Raw genomic sequence first — 17,101 nt, 5'->3', positions numbered from 1 at the left:
TACACGAGATAAAAGGATGAGCGACTACTCTTGAGAAACTGGTACGCCGCCGCCGCTACCTTCCACGCTACCCCTCCCGTCACGCGCCCTCACGCCACCTCGCCACCGGCCTCCGCCCCTCCTATCCTCTCTCCCAAAGCCACCGACCTCGTCTCCCACCCTCTCCTCCCACCTCATTTAAGAGAAGAGAAGAGGGAGATCGACCAGGTCAGGCGCCGACCATGGCGGCGGCCAGATCCGCCATGGCCGCAAACACCTCGCCAAGGATCAGGATCTTGGTCACCACGGAGATCACGATCAACGACCAGTCCGTCCTGCGTCACCTTCACTGACGCCGTGGCTCATCGGCGACGCGGCCATGAACCAGGCCGCCACGAACCTCGTCGGCACTGTCTTCGGTGAGAACTGCCAACTAACTATCACCTGCTAATTTTCCCTTTTTTTGTTTAGGGGCAGTCTTTGTTTTGCATGGTAAGGGCAGTCCTTTTGTTAGTTAATCAAGTTTCTCAGGTTGATGGGTTTGTGCCACGGCGTTTTGTGCTTGTGTTGCATATATATATTTATCACAGTAGTATCGACAATGTAGACATGCCCAGAGCCTAATCTGCATCCTTGCCATCTCATTCTTCAGTTGTCAAATGCTCAGTCAGCTATTCAGATTCCTGCATCTTTTTTTCCAGTTTTCCCCATATTGATCTATGTATTATGGTGAATCTTTCAATCCAAGATGTCATAAGACGATATAGAAGTTTGAGATTAATTCTTGGCTGAAACATATAAAAAATACAAATATGTATGAGTTGTTGGATGGAGGGTTGGCCAGAATTCCGCTAGCAGTCAGCACAGGAGAACCAGGATAGTGGCAGTGGAGCCTCCAGCGCCACGGCACCGATGTCGTCGTTCCCACTCCATAGACCACCAACTAGATTCACCGCTGCCTGGATGAAAGCAAGGGAACCCATCCAGATTCGTCTGATGTGTTCAAGAAATCAATAGTGTTGTCATACATGACAGGCTGAACAGGGTTAGTGGATAAACACCCATCTTGTTAAAAGTAAAATAATGTTCTGTTGGTACATATTTGTGTATATGATGAGAGATGAAAAATCTGAGTTGTCATGCTTGTGCATTAGCATGGTTCAGGAGTTTTAGCTGGTGCTTCTCAAGATCAATAAGACGAAGTGTTTGTTCGCTGATCCATTAAGTCCACAATGCATGTGTGTATAAGAATTTTCTGTTTGTAGTGTACAATGAAAATTTCTTTTTTTCATTCTAATGTAATTAATATGGAGTCAGTCCCACTTTTGTTTTTGGCATATTAAGAATTTTCTGTTTGTATTGTACAATGAAAATTTCTTTTTTTCATTCTAATGTAATTAATATGGAGTCAGTCCCACTTTTGTTTTTTGGCATATTACTGGGACCCTGTAGATATAAAACACACTGTTTACCATTCTGTAGGAACCATAAGCAATACTAGACAATTCCTCGCGCGTTGTTGCGGGAATTGGTGGCAATATGTTTAGATAATACTTGGTTGAATGCAACATGGATATTTCGATTAACAATATGACCATGAAAATACAAATATAAGAGATTTATTGTACTTTATTCGTTTATTGTTGCAATGTCGATTAAATAAGTAGCATAATGTTGGTTTATAGTTTGTTGGAGTCGTCCACGTGGTTGTCTTCTTCATCGAGGAGAATTTGGACATGTTTAAATCCGTTCTTCATGTACTCGAAGATGTATTTGGTGGACCTGAATGGATGTTCCTGGAGTAGCTTTGTGATGTTGTCTTCACGTGCGTCCTCTTTCAAAGTGATCCATGTTGCGGATTTAGTGGCATTTTTCATGTCTGCAATAGCCTCCATGCATGTACTTCTTGTGAGTTTTTCTTGATGCATGAGTTGATGAAGAGGGTAGAACATTCTTTGTTGTGTAAGGTTGCATCTTGTAGAAAAGTATGCGGGCCAATTGTGAAATATTAGACATGAAACCGGCGAAATAGCGTTGCATGTAATAGACATACCTTTTGCCTTGTTGCTGCTTGTCCATGTATTTGACAATAGTGAACTTTTCAGTGTGAGAAAAGATTTGCTTGTAGATATAGGTTGTATGGGGGGGGGTACTATATAGGTGGACTGCAATCGTAAGAGTTTTTAACCGAAAGATGTTTTAGAAATGCTCTATACACTATTAACTAAGCAATGAATGAATTAACTGAGCAATGAATGAATTAACTGAGCAATGAATTTTTAGAAACTGGCAATTGTGACTTACACTGTGATAGTAGGAACAACCATTTGAGGTGTTAATGTAGGAATCAATATTTTACATGCATGCACGATTATACAGTTTACAAAAAAAAATATTATGGCCCATTTATAGGAGTGTATCCATTGTTGATAAGCACAAAATTGCAAATATTGTCAGAAAACTCTGAAGTCGCTTGCATAGAACCAAAAGTACACACGAGTAGACATCTCAGTTACAATATAAAGGTACTGGGTATGAGAACATTCTCGGTCACAATAGAAGTTGAGCAAGAAAAAAATTTATTGTTGTCAGCTGGCAGTGTCAAAGCACTGTGGAAGTTGAACATTCTTGATTATTTGTCGTTTGGAGCACTGCGAAAGTTGGCTGTATGGGCATTGTGGAAGCTGCCTGTATGAGCATTGTGGAAGTTTCCTACATGAAGTGTGATACATATTATTTTTAGAAATGCAACATATATTAGAAGTTCTAGATGTTTGAATAAAAAACCAAGGTACATAATATACAATACCTTTGTATGCACTTTCATTTTAGCCTGTCTTTTCTTAGTTGTTTGCTGCATTTTTATTGTCTGCATTGGTGGGTACAGAAAATATTTAGAATTGTAAATATATGAACATAAAAATTCATTGGCGAGATATTTAACTATAGGTAATGGGATGTAATACATACTCTCGCTTTGCTTTTGCCTTTCCGAAAGAGGACTATCTGTGCTTTTTGAGCTGCATTCAAAAATTCGATTGCATTGAGCAGGAAACTAAATAAGAAAGTAATATTATAGGTACATGATTGTTAGGATTGCATTGGTAGGAAACTAAATATAAATAAATCCTTTGTAGTGGTTGTGAGTGTTGTGAAGCATTAGACATGAAACTAAACAGAGTTGTTGGCATCATCCTTGTAAAAATCAATCCTTCTTTTTTACTTCGGAGCTGATTTGGATGTACATTATAAATAAGAAAGTACGTTTATCAGAGGAATTGAATAAGTATGGAGGTTAGTTAAGCATTAGACAGATGAACATACAAAACGGAGCAATTATTAGATTTACCAAAGAAAAATCCTAAAGGTTGAAATGTTTAATCTCAACTTCGCTTGGAGGTTTGTGAAGCATTACACACATGAAATTCTATGTGGCCAAATTTACCTGGATTCACTTTCCTTTGTAGTGATAGGCTGATAGGTGTGCGGTTATCACTTGGAGGTGTACTATTGAAGGGGGCCTCTGGCTGTTGTGCACTTGGACTCAAAAAAATATAGATAATGCTCATCAGAAAATATGTATTTAATGTTTTGTCAATATATTTTCAGAATTTAAATTGATAAATGGCCAGGAACCCCTCATCATTTATGACAAATGAAGTTGGTGCAAGGTTATCTTGTGCTGACTGAAAAAGCTTCACATGTCAAGTTAATAGGATGATATATGAAGGTAATGAGTATCAAAAAGTTGTTACCTTTGAAGCAGTTAACAGAGGAACCGATTTGGTATTGTCCACGGGGAAACTTTTTTTCAGGACATATTTTATAGGGTACTTGGTAGCTAAATCAATATTCATTCCTATATAGAATAACCTTTCTTTACCAATGGCTTTATCTAGGGAAAGCACATGATCCACAACATCTATTTTCATGTTCATAGAAACTTGCTCAGCATGACACTCAACCAAGTCTTCAGCTATTTTATTAAACGCAACTGCATCCAAACTTGCTGAGCTATCTATTAGTGTAAGGGGGAGCTTATACCTGAAGGATTGTAGACTTGTTAGTGACATGAATAAGAGAAAAACAATTTATAATGATTAGATTTAGGAAGATCTATGGTACATTGGGCATGGAACAGGAAATTGGCAGGCGCATGTTGGGGTATCTGACATGTTGTTGTAACCTTTTCCACAACGCTTGCATGCTTTGTAGTATCATTTGTCTGATGGTATAATGGATGTCACTTTTGCAATACTACTGAATGTTGCTCCTCCCTTGTGGCATAAAAGGTTGGAGCATCAATTATATATATATTTTGGATAGAGAGGTTTTAGAAACAAACTATCTCGGAAAGTACTGACCTGAAAAGATGTGGTTGGCAAGGTAGATATTTGTTCAGTGGTATACAGCTTGCCTGCTACTTCAAGTGGAGATAGATGTCCGACTTTAGGGAGATTCTTTTGTAGAGTTGGAAATTTCCATTGGTAGCTTCAAATTTTTTTGATAAGCTATTAGTATGTTGTAGCAGCGAACAAAAAAATTAGGCAAATGGCAATGAGGGAGGTGGAGAACCTGCTGCGATACTGTTGAACTTCAGGTATATTGAGGTCAAGATACACCTGTGTTGCAGAACTTGAAGATCCTTGTATTGTACCTATAAGATAATGTGGTTAATAATATATTTAAATAAATCCTTTCATTTTTCCTTAAAGCAAGCTCGTTTGATAATTCACCTGTAAACTTCTATGAAGTTGCAGTTGTAGCAGCAAAAATAGCTATCACAATTCCTTCTAGAGATTTTTTAAGTACTGCTTCTTCATCAAATGATTCTCCATGTTTGCCCCGTAGAACTACTTCTTGCGTTTGTTCACTGGAAAAGCAAGGTATACTTATAGAATTGCAGGAAAAAGGGTCTTTAAGGAAGAAATTAAGTGGCATCGTTGCAAGAAGACATACTCTAGGTTTCGAATTTTTTTCTTCCGAAGTTTGTTCTGAGATGTTGGGCTAGCATAATCGTATGGACCAACATCACTTATTACTCCAATAATATCTGAACAGACAAATTATGTATAGAAAGCTAATAAGCATTGTAACTGTTAGGAGAGAAAATAAGGAACCACAGATTACCTAGGAGTGGTTTTGAATCAATTGCTTTTCTTAGCAGTTGATCAAATGGACAAAAGTTGAAGGAAACAGTAGGTATATTTGCTCCTCTTGAGTGCAATGCATGGACCTTTGTGTCATGTTTGAATTGCAGCATGTAGTTCTGATGGTGGTAGGCATATGATTTGCTTCTGTTACCAATAGCTACAATATCTGCAATAATGTAGACAGATCCTTCTGATAGCAATCCATGAAACTGTTTTTCAAATTTTCTGGGCACACTCATCTGTGCCATGTTGCCCTGCAAACAAATGAAATAATTAAATGTGATATGTAAATTTAATAGCATTTTGACTACAAATGTGAATGTGCAATTTGGAGCACACAATTACACTTACATCTTCATCTAAGAGAATGCCATCAATGCTTAGCAAGCCATCTCCATATCTGGGATTAATTATTTTAGCATCCCAAAGCCTTATCAGGCATGCGAAGACCCTACAGTTTTGCTGTCCTGAAGTGATGCTTTTAAGTGCTGTACTTGACTCCATATCTCAGATATCTATGAATGAATAATAAGACTGTTAGGAAAAAATATGGTATGCTAAAAATGTTTAGAACATATCTCGAAAATTTGAGGCAAATCATAAATTACTTGTCAGTTCTAGGTTCTATGCCTATTTATTTGACTGAATACCTCAGCATATACTACATTATGTGTGCAATGTTCATAAGAAAATGGGTTGTTTTCAATCAGAACTCGCAAGCCCTCTGGTGATGTAACTCTTGAAAATGCTACATATAATTGACCGTGGGAGAAAACAGGAGATGGCAAGTAGACACCAACTCGGTTCAGTGTTTGGCCTTGACTTTTGTTTATTGTCATAGCATATGAAAGGCGAATAGGAAACTGGCGACATCTCAGTTTGAAAGGCCACTTAGACTGAGCTGACGTAGTGACAATTCTAGGAATATATACTCTTGAGCCTATAGATTTTCCTGTTATGATTTGTCCTTCTATTACACGACCTGTTAGTTGTGTAACAATGAGTCTAGTGCCATTACAAAGCCCTCTTGATGGATCAAGATTACGAAGTAGCATGATATGAACACCAATTTTCAAATGCAGCACATGGTCTTGAAGACCAAGTATCTCAAGCTTGTTTAGAAACTCAGTCGGATATAATGCCTCTAGAGTAGAATGATTAGGGCAGCTGTCGTCAAATGAATCTGCACTATAATATGACATTTCACTTGTTGGTAGCTGAGAAATCATTCTGGTATTTATTTTAGAAACAACAACATTGGTGGGTGCAAGAATTGCACGATCACACAAATATGATGTATTGTTAGCAGATTCACAGCCCGAGTCATAGACAAATGAAATCAATCCATCTATATTTCTAGACTCTGCGGACAAAAGGAGATACTGGGGTATCTCTATAAATATGCTGCTGGGGTCATTTGGAATAGGAATAAAAGGCTCAGTGCCATTTCCATCTCGTAATAGCCACTCAGCAAAATTTCGTAATGCTTCTCTCTTTGAGATGGACAGAGATGCTGAGGAGAGCCTCATATTTTCATTCAATTGAAGAAGTGTGCACTGCTTCCACAAATAAGAGTTAACAATGCAAGATTTTAAAATCTGTTGTCTTGTTGCATTTTTTATTACCGGAAGTGTTTGACGAAAATCCCCACCAAGAACTACAGTGATGCCTCCAAACTGCATGTCTTCAACATTTGGTCTAGTATCTGACATTATATCCCTGAGAGTGCGGTCTAATGCTTCAAAACAATATTTATGATTTATCGGTGCTTCATCCCAAACAATAAGAGATGTATTTTGAATAAGTTCTGCCAGGTGTGTATCTTTCTTTATACTACTCATTGAATTTTGAGAAATTTCCAAAGGGATTTTAAAATGGGAATGTGGTGTTCGACCTCCTGGGAGCAATAGAGAAGCAATTCCTGATGATGCAACTGCCAATGCAATTTTCCCTTGGCTTCGTAACGAATACAGTAAAGTAGTCCATAGAAAAGTTTTTCCAGTCCCTCCGTATCCATAAACAAAGAATGTTTGGCCTTCATTATTTATTGCAGAATTATAGATAGCATGAAATACATCCTTCTGGTTGCTGTTTAGCTTTGGAATATTATCATTCAAAGTGGATGTCATGTCTGGAATATCATAGCTAAGCTCATCGAGCAAAATTCGGTTTTTTGAAGAAGCATTTCCCATATCATCTGGTAGTGGCAAATTAAAATGGGATAATCAATACCCAGAATCCATTAGCAATTTATCAAGCTCAATGAGAAGACAAGATGTCATGTACGAATGTAGTGATGATTTGCTTGTCTGAGAAGGACCAGGATTCAACCGATGTGCTATATCTTCAAACATTGGTGATGCATGTTCTTCAAAAAGTTTGATAGGATTTGTTACATCACAAAAAAGCAGCAGGGTAACAAAAAGCTGACGTAATTGAAATGGTAATGCCCACTGAGCTGCATCTTTTAAAGCATTCGACCACTCTTGGTCATCACCTAGAAGACCTAGAGCTTCACATGCAACACGAAATGTAGGATACACTTGGCCTGATATAGTTTGGATATCAGTGAAGGATGTTGGGCCTTTACGAACGTGGAGCAACATCCGCAAGTAGAATAATTCCCCTTGTGAAGGGTTGACATGTGCAATTCGGGCAATTTTATTATGAGCACCTCGACGAAAACCCCAATATTTCTCTTGTTGGTGCCATGTCCAATATTCAGGAAATTCTATGTAGGTGTATCGTCGAGCCTCCGTGTGTTGCACATTAGCCTCTAACCATGCAGTCAATTTAGTTGCCATATTTTTTTGGGTATTCAATTACTTGTTCTAGATTATCATCTTCAGAGAAAATTACATTATTCTCAAGAGGAAGATGAATTCTGTATGGTGAATATCATACTCGAACAAACGCCAAGCAGCATCATTTGGTGTGACACAACGACACTCTAAATAGTTATCAATTTCATTAATTGTCTCAATCGATGAATCTGATGACGTAGACTTGGAGTAGAGGCCAATTCTAGCACAATCAAATCCTTTTGTAACATACTTGAAAAGATATTTGTGCATACCATCATGATTAACCTTTTCTACATTTATGTGGGCTTGATACTTAACCACCAGATCAACATTATGAGGAACAATGTATCTATTGTCAATGTAAACTTTATTTTTTCTAGCAGTTATTCCGTTGTTTGGTCGGGCATATTCAGTAAAACCGTTCTCCCGTATAGTGGTTTGCTCACAAAAATCCTTCGGGTAAAATTTTGTGCACTTTCCTTCTGACATGCATGGGGAAAACTGGTTGAGAGGGCCACAAGGGCCATGCACCATGAAAGAAGATATAGCTTCATATCCAATTGGGTCTTTCACAGGATCTGGCAATTGAGCAGAAATAATTGAATTTATCTTCTGTGCATCTAAGGGGGCTTCTTTGGCTAACCATATAATTATATAAGCATGTAGGAGGCCACGTTTCTGAAATTCAACTGTGTAAATAACTACAGGAAAGTACAATTTTTTTAATAACTAACACAAAAGTTATGTTGTGCAAAGGAAATAAGTTTGGGGAAAGTGCTATTACCCGCATTTATGGGACCGAATAATTTTTTCTTTTTAATATCATCCATCAACATATCAAGCTTCATTTTGAATACCTGGTTGATAATATCTGGATGGTCAGATGGCTCTTGTCCTGGAATGGAGGATAAAGCCTCCATAACTTCAGGCCAGGCAGCATTTGATGTGAACGTCACAAATAGGTCTGGGCAACCATATTTTCTACAAAATAGCGTTGGAGTCTTGATAGTTTTGGTATAAATAGCGAGGGCCTCCAGTAAAGGAGGATGGTAATATAATCCTCTGCCCAACAGAAGAACCGGATGTAATACCTCTTGACACAGAATTTGCCAAAGAACTAAATGATGATGATCTGTATTTACTCTGAAAGCTAGGCTTGCGGTAGAATCCAATACGGAATGTTTCAACACAACAATAGCCATCCACAAAGTAAGCCTGTGTTAATCTTTTGCATCGTAATGGAGTATTGAAGTCATTTGGCCTATCATGCAACCTATATGTGTAGTACTGTAGCATTGTGACTTTTTGGTGCTGATTGGCTGAAGTGCTTGATCTTTGCCGGTACATAAGCTCATCATGGTAGCCATCTTCTCCGTATGGAAATAACAGAGGATACTGCATGGACATAAACTTGGGGTGTTTCTCACTTATTCGCTGTAATTGTGATGAATGGTCTTGTATTATAATGTCTCGTCCTACATTAGATGACCCAATATCACCAACCACTAATCCAACAACCTCAGACGCAACTGGAGCACTATAGATGTCTCCATGGGCATCAGGTTTGCCATATATCCTAATTGTTAAATGGCCAGAATCACTCCCAGCTAACCTTTGACTTGCTGTCCTAAACAGCTTGACAATGGGGTTATGTGTGTTCAACATTTGTATGAGCGATTGAACAATGCCTTCATTAGCTTGGAATGAAGAGCGTGAAGACGAAGTAGAGCGTGAAGATGAAGCAGAGCGTGAAGATGAAGCAACATTTATTCGGTTTGAAACCTCATGCTCAGTATCAAACATGCATAACTGTGCATATTCTGGTCGCTCCCCAGTTGGTCTCAAGGAACCAATGCGGTGGCAAATCTGCCTACTAACCTTGAAAACATATGGGCCTCGTCCATCATTTATGGTTTCATTAATTTTAGCTCCCATTTAAGTCATTGCAAACATCGTATTGTACTGCCTAATATGTTTAAAGAAGTGACTGGAGAGTGTTCTGGCTTGGGATGTCAGTAAATCCAAGAGGGGTTGAGGAGGAGGATCATATGGCTGAAGGTAAACTTTTCCTCCCTTGCAACACAAATTATATGTTGGATTTGGAGTATGTATTTCTCTGCGTAGACGCTCTTCATACCAAAACAGAGCACCACAATGCTTGCAAGAATGATGGGGACCTCCAAGGTTTAAGGGTTGAAATATAGTTCCTGAAAGATAAGCTGGGAAGAGTTTTTTTGTAAATGTAGTCATCCCAAAACTCTTAGGCGTGAACTGGAATGTGGGTAGAATCTCACGGTTATGGGCAAAGACCAGATTTTGTTTTTGTGATGTCGATGTGGATGATTCTTCGTTTGCAGGTTGTTGTGATGTTTGTTTTCCTCTAGAGGTTGTTGCTTCATAGATATGAAGAAGTAGATGGTGAAATAAATCGCAAGACATATTGTATGGAAGATACCATATTCGGAGGAATATAATGTGCCTAACAAACCTCTTTTTCCTTTTTGAACCATGAGTTCCAGACGCATACAGCGGTTCTGGGCAGCAACATATGGGTTTACTCAAGGAGGAGGATTAGGTAATGATGGACGACGTTTTCGTCCAACTGAATTATGCGAAGAGCTTTCTGCCCTATCCATGTCGGCAAGTCTACCAAACGCAAGGTGATAGAAACAGATGAACGGCGCGAAAATACTAAAGCAAATTATATAAGGGGGTGAAATGCAAGGTGTATGTCTTCTCATACCATATAAAAAACTAAAACTGAAGAATACAAGTTCAATTGGCAAAAGTAAATTCAGATTTGGACAAATGCAAGGCGATGGCGTGAAGAGACTAAAGAATATCCTCCTAAAAACTCTGTAAAATGCAGGGGATGAATGCAAGGCATATGGATTCCTGTACCATATTGAATTTAAATTGGATAGACAAACAAAAATTCAGAACAGATAAAGAAAAGCAGAGCTAAGTATTCAATGTAGCGAAGCATACAAAAATTCAGAAATAGCAGTTAAATTCATATATGAACGAAGTACACAAAACTTTAGAGTAAGTAATAGATGGCAACAATATTTACCTACAGGAGCCGTCAATCCAAGGCGTCTGGGTATGCAGCAGGGGAAGAACAACCAAGATTGGAGGTCGTGTGTCCAATTTTGTCCAGTACCTGAGGAAGTCCAAAGCTGTGATGAATCAGCAGAAATGTCAGAGGGAATGTGCATGAGGACGGGGGAGAGATTGCTCACCAGGAGTAGCTGTATGACTGCTATGGAGGATGTGTTGGGTTTCGTAGTAATTTCAAAAAATTTCCTACGCTCACGCAAGATCATGGTGATGCATAGCAACGAGAGGGGAGAGTATGATCTATGTACCTTATAGATCGCAACGGAAGCGTTTGGTTGATGTAGTCGTACGTCTTCACGGCCCGACCGATCAAGCACCAAAACTACGGCACCTCCGAGTTCTAGCACACGTTCAGCTCGATGACGATCCCCGGACTCCGATCCAGCAAAGTGTCGGGGAAGAGTTCCGTCAGCACGACGGCGTGGTGACGATCTTGATGTACTACTGCAGCAGGGCTTCGCCTAGACTCCGCTACAATATTATCGAGGACTATGGTGGAAGGGGGCACCGCACACGGCTAAGAATAAGATCACGTGGATCAACTTGTGTGTCTCTGGGTGCCCCTGCCTCCGTATATAAAGGACTAAGGGAGGGGGGTGCGGCCGGCCATGGAGAGGCGCGCCAGGAGAGTCCTACTCCCGGAGGGAGTAGGATTCCCCCCCCCCAATCCTAGTTGGAATAGGATTCGCGGAGGGGGGAAAGGAGAGAGAGGGGCCGACCCCCTCTCCTTGTCCTATTCGGACCAAGGGAGGGGAGGGGCGCGCGGCCCATGTTGGGCTGCCTCTTCTCTTTTCCACCAAGGCCCAATATGGCCCATATAGCTCCCGGGGGGTTCCGGTAACCTCCCGGTACTCCGGTAAAACCCCGATTTCACTCGGAACACTTCCGATATCCAAACATAGGCTTCCAATATATCAATCTTTATGTCTCCACCATTTCGAGACTCCTCATCATGTCCGTGATCACATCCGGGACTCCGAACAAACTTCGGTACATCAAAATGCATAAACTCATAATAAAACTGTCATCATGACCTTAAGCGTGCGGACCCTACGGGTTCGAGAACAATGTAGACATGACCGAGACATGTCTCCGGTCAATAACCAATAGCGGAACCTGGATGCTCATATTGGCTCCTACATATTCTACGAAGATCTTTATCGGTCAGACCGCATAACAACATACGTTGTTCCCTTTGTCATCGGTATGTTACTTGCCCGAGATTCGATCGTCGGTATTCCAATACCTAGTTCAATCTCGTTACCGGCAAGTCTCTTTACTCGTTCTGTAATACATCATCCCGCAACTAACTCATTAGTTGCAATGCTTGCAAGGCTTAAGTGATGTGCATTACCGAGAGGGCCCAGAGATACCTCTCCGACAGTCGGAGTGACAAATCCCAATCTCGAAATACGAAACCCAACATGTACCTTTGGAGACACCTGTAGAGCTCCTTTATAATCACCCAGTTACGTTGTGACGTTTGGTAGCACACAAAGTGTTCCTCCAGCAAACGGGAGTTGCATAATCTCATAGTCATAGGAACATGTATAAGTCATGAAGAAAGCAATAGCAACATACTAAACGATCGGGTGCTAAGCTAATGGAATGGGTCATGTCAATCAAATCATTCACTTAATGATGTGATCCCGTTAATCAAATAACAACTCTTTGTTCAATGGTTAGGAAACATAACCATCTTTGATTAACGAGCTAGTCAAGTAGAGGCATACTAGACACTTTGTTTGTCTATGTATTCACACATGTATTATGTTTCCGGTTAATACAATTCTAGCATGAATAATAAACATTTATCATGATATAAGGAAATAAATAATAACTTTATTATTGCCTCTAGGGCATATTTCCTTCAGTCTCCCACTTGCACTAGAGTCAATAATCTAGATTACATAGTAATGATTCTAACACCCATGGAGCCTTGGTGCTGATCATGTTTTGCTCGTGGAAGAGGCTTAGTCAACGGGTCTGCAACATTCAGATCCGTATGTATCTTGCAAATCTCTATGTCTCCCACCTGGACTAAATCCCAGATGGAATTGAAGCGTCTCTTGATGTGCTTGGTTCTCTTGTGAAATCTGGATTCCTTTGCCAAGGCAATTGCACCAGTATTGTCACAAAAGATTTTCATTGGACCCGATGCACTAGGTATGACACCTAGATCGGATATGAACTCCTTCATCCAGACTCCTTCATTTGCTGCTTCCGAAGCAGCTATGTACTCCGCTTCACATGTAGATCCCACTACAACGCTTTGTTTAGAACTGCACCAACTGACAGCTCCACCGTTTAATGTAAACACGTATCCGGTTTGCGATTTAGAATCGTCCGGATCAGTGCCAAGCTTGCATCAACGTAACCTTTTACGATGAGCTCTTTGTCACCTCCATATATGAGAAACATATCCTTAGTCCTTTTCAGGTATTTCAGGATGTTCTTGACCGCTGTCCAGTGATCCACTCCTGGATTACTTTGGTACCTCCCTGCTAGACTTATAGCAAGGCACACATCAGGTCTGGTACACAACATTGCATACATGATAGATCCTATGGCTGAAGCATAGGGAACGTCTTTCATTTTCTCTCTATCTTCTGTAGTGGTCGGGCATTGAGTCTTACTCAACTTCACACCTTGTAACACAGGCAAGAACCCTTTCTTTGCTTGATCCATTTTGAACTTCTTCAAAACTTTGTCAAGGTATGTGCTTTGTGAAAGTCCAATTAAGCGTCTTGATCTATCTCTATAGATCTTTATGCCTAATATGTAAGCAGCTTCACCGAGGTCTTTCATTGAAAAACTGTTATTCAAGTATCCCTTTATGCTATCCAGAAATTCTATATTATTTCCAATTAGTAATATGTCATCCACATATAATATCAGAAATGCTATAGAGCTCCCACTCACTTTCTTGTAAATACAGACTTCTCCAAAAGTCTGTATAAAACCAAATGCTTTGATCACACTATCAAAGCGTTTATTCCAACTCCGAGAGGCTTGCACCAGTCCATAAATGGATCGCTGGAGCTTGCACACTTTGTTAGCTCCCTTTGGATCGACAAAACCTTCTGGTTGCATCATATACAACTCTTCTTCCAGAAATCCATTCAGGAATGCAGTTTTGACATCCATCTGCCAAATTTCATAATCATAAAATGCGGCAATCGCTAACATGATTCGGACAGACTTAAGCATCGCTACGGGTGAGAAGGTCTCATCGTAGTCAATCCCTTGAACTTGCCGAAAACGTTTTGCGACAAGTCGAGCTTTGTAGACAGTAATATTACCGTCAGCGTCAGTCTTCTTCTTGAAGATCCATTTATTCTCAATTGCTTGCCGATCATCGGGCAAGTCAACCAAAGTCCATACTTTGTTCTCATACATGGATCCCATCTCAGATTTCATGGCTTCAAGCCACTTTGCGGAATCTGGGCTCACCATCGCTTCTTCATAGTTCGTAGGTTCATCATGATCTAGTAGCATGACTTCCAGAACGGGATTACCATACCACTCTGGTGCGGATCTTATTCTGGTTGATCTACGAGGTTCAGTAGTATCATGTTCTGAAGTTTCATGATCATCATCATTAGCTTCCTCGCTAACTGGTGTAGGTGTCACAGAAACAGTTTTCTGTGATGTACTACTTTCCAATAAGGGAGCAGGTACAATTACCTCGTCAAGTTCTACTTTCCTCCCACTCACTTCTTTCGAGAGAAACTCCTTCTCCAGAAAGTTTCCGAATTTAGCAACAAAAGTCTTGCCTTCGGATCTGTGATAGAAGGTATATCCAATAGTCTCCTTTGGATATCCTATGAAGACACATTTCCCCGATTTGGGTTCGAGCTTATTAGGTTGAAGCTTTTTCACATAAGCATCGCAGCCCCAAACTTTCAGAAACGACAACTTTGGTTTCTTGCCAAACCACAGTTCATAAGGCGTCGTCTCAACGGATTTTGATGGTGCCCTATTTAACGTGAATGCGGCCGTCTCTAGAGCGTATCCCCAAAACGATAGCGGTAAATCAGTAAGAGACATCATAGATCGTACCATATCTAGTAAAGTACGATTACGACGTTCGGACACACCATTACGCTGTGGTGTTCCGGGTGGCGTGAGTTGCGAAACTATTCCACAATTTTTCAAATGTAAACCAAACTCGTAACTCAAATATTCTCCTCCACGATCAGATCGTAGAAACTTTATTTTCTTGTTACGATGATTTTCAACTTCACTCTGAAATTCTTTGAACTTTTCAAATGTTTCAGACTTATGTTTCATTAAGTACATATACCCATATCTGCTTAAGTCATCTGTGAAGGTGAGAAAATAACGATATCCGCCACGAGCCTCAATATTCATCGGACCACATACATCTGTATGTATGATTTTCAAAAAATCTGTTGCTCTCTCCATAGTGCCGGAGAACGGTGTTTTGGTCATCTTGCCTATGAGGCACGGTTCGCAAGTACCAAGTGATTCATAATCAAGTGGTTCCAAAAGTCCATCAGTATGGAGTTTCTTCATGCGCTTTACACCGATATGATCTAAACGGCAGTGCCACAAATATGTTGCACTATCATTATCAACTCTGCATCTTTTGGCTTCAACATTATGAATATGTGTGTTACTACTATCGAGATTCAATAAGAATAGACCACTCTTCAAGGGTGCATGACCATAAAAGATATTACTCATATAAATAGAACAACCATTATTCTATGATTTAAATGAATAACCGTCTCGCATCAAACAAGATCCAGATATAATGTTCATGCTTAACGCTGGCACCAAATAACAATTATTTAGGTCTAATATTAATCCCGAAGGTAGATGTAGAGGTAGCGTGCCGACTGCGATCACATCGACTTTGGAACCGTTTCCCACGCGCATCGTCACCTCGTCCTTAGCCAATCTTCGCTTAATCCGTAGTTCCTTTGTTCACCTTGCCATCCTTCTTATCCGCCAAATACTTGGGGCAGTTCCGCTTTCAGTGACCAGTCTGCTTGCAGTAGAAGCACTCAGTTTCAGGCTTAGGTCCAGGTTTGGGTTTCTTCTCTTGAGCAGCAACTTGCTTGCCGTTCTTTTTGAAGTTCCCCTTCTTCTTCCCTTTGCCCTTTTTCCTTAAAACTAGTGGTCTTGTTGACCATCAACACTTGATGCTCCTTTTTGATTTCTACCTCCGCAGCTTTCAGCATTGCGAAGAGCTCGGGAATAGTCTTATTCATCCCTTGCATATTATAGTTCATCACGAAGCTCTTGTAGCTTGGTGGCAGTGATTGGAGAATTCTGTCAATGACGCAATCATCTGGAAGATTAACTCCCAATTGAATCAAGTGATTATTATACCTAGACATTTTTAGTATATGCTCACTGACAGAACTGTTCTCCTCCATCTTGCAGCTATAGAACTTATTGGAGACTTCATATCTCTCTATCCGGGCATTTGCTTGAAATATTAACTTCAACTCCTGGAACATCTCATATGCTCCATGACGTTCAAACCGTCATTGAAGTCCCGATTCTAACACGTAAAGCATGGCACACTGAACTATTGAGTAGTCATCAGCTTTGCTCTGCCAGACGTTCATAACATCCGGCGTTGCTCCTGTAGTAGGCCTAGCACCCAGCGGTGCTTCCAGGACGTAATTCTTCTGTGCAGCAATGAGGATAATCCTCAAGTTACGGACCCAGTCCGTGTAATTGCTACCATCATCTTTCAACTTTGCTTTCTCAAGGAACGCATTAAAATTCAACGGAACAACAGCACGAGCCATCTATCTACAAACAAGCATAAACAAGCAAGATACTTTATCAGGTACTAAGTTTCATGATAAATTTAAGTTCAGTTAATTTACTTAAAGAACTCCCACTTAGATAGACATCTCTCTAATCCTCTAAGTGATTACGTGATCCAAATCAACTAAACCATGTCCGATCATCACGTGAGATGGAGTAGTTTATTGGTGAACATCATTATGTTGATCATATCTACTATATGATTCACGCTCGACCTTTCGGTCTCCGTGTTCC

The 17,101-nt window shown here is 40.2% G+C and overlaps 1 long non-coding RNA gene across 3 annotated transcripts; it reads right to left on the bottom strand.

The window, feature by feature from the left end:
• Window positions 1-2,328: 2,328 nt before the first annotated feature.
• On the bottom strand, window positions 2,329-11,210 carry LOC125534612. Of its 3 annotated transcripts, XR_007294524.1 has the most exons (12): window positions 11,179-11,210; window positions 11,010-11,115; window positions 5,484-5,647; window positions 5,110-5,386; window positions 4,939-5,032; window positions 4,716-4,852; window positions 4,555-4,636; window positions 4,344-4,470; window positions 4,105-4,256; window positions 3,425-4,023; window positions 2,789-2,999; window positions 2,329-2,691 (listed from the first exon to the last, which is right to left on the bottom strand). It is a non-coding gene; the product is annotated as an uncharacterized LOC125534612 (long non-coding RNA). The 3 variants fall into 3 exon arrangements; XR_007294522.1 differs by having other exon boundaries at window positions 3,425-4,256; XR_007294523.1 differs by having other exon boundaries at window positions 3,425-4,256; window positions 11,010-11,099.
• Window positions 11,211-17,101: the final 5,891 nt, after the last annotated feature.

The sequence above is a fragment of the Triticum urartu genome, chromosome 2 (assembly GCF_003073215.2).
Source record: "Triticum urartu cultivar G1812 chromosome 2, Tu2.1, whole genome shotgun sequence".
In the NCBI taxonomy this organism is placed as follows: Eukaryota; Viridiplantae; Streptophyta; class Magnoliopsida; order Poales; family Poaceae; genus Triticum; species Triticum urartu.
The sequence above is the reverse complement of the archived record's forward strand: the minus strand, read 5'-3'. Positions and strand labels throughout refer to the sequence as shown.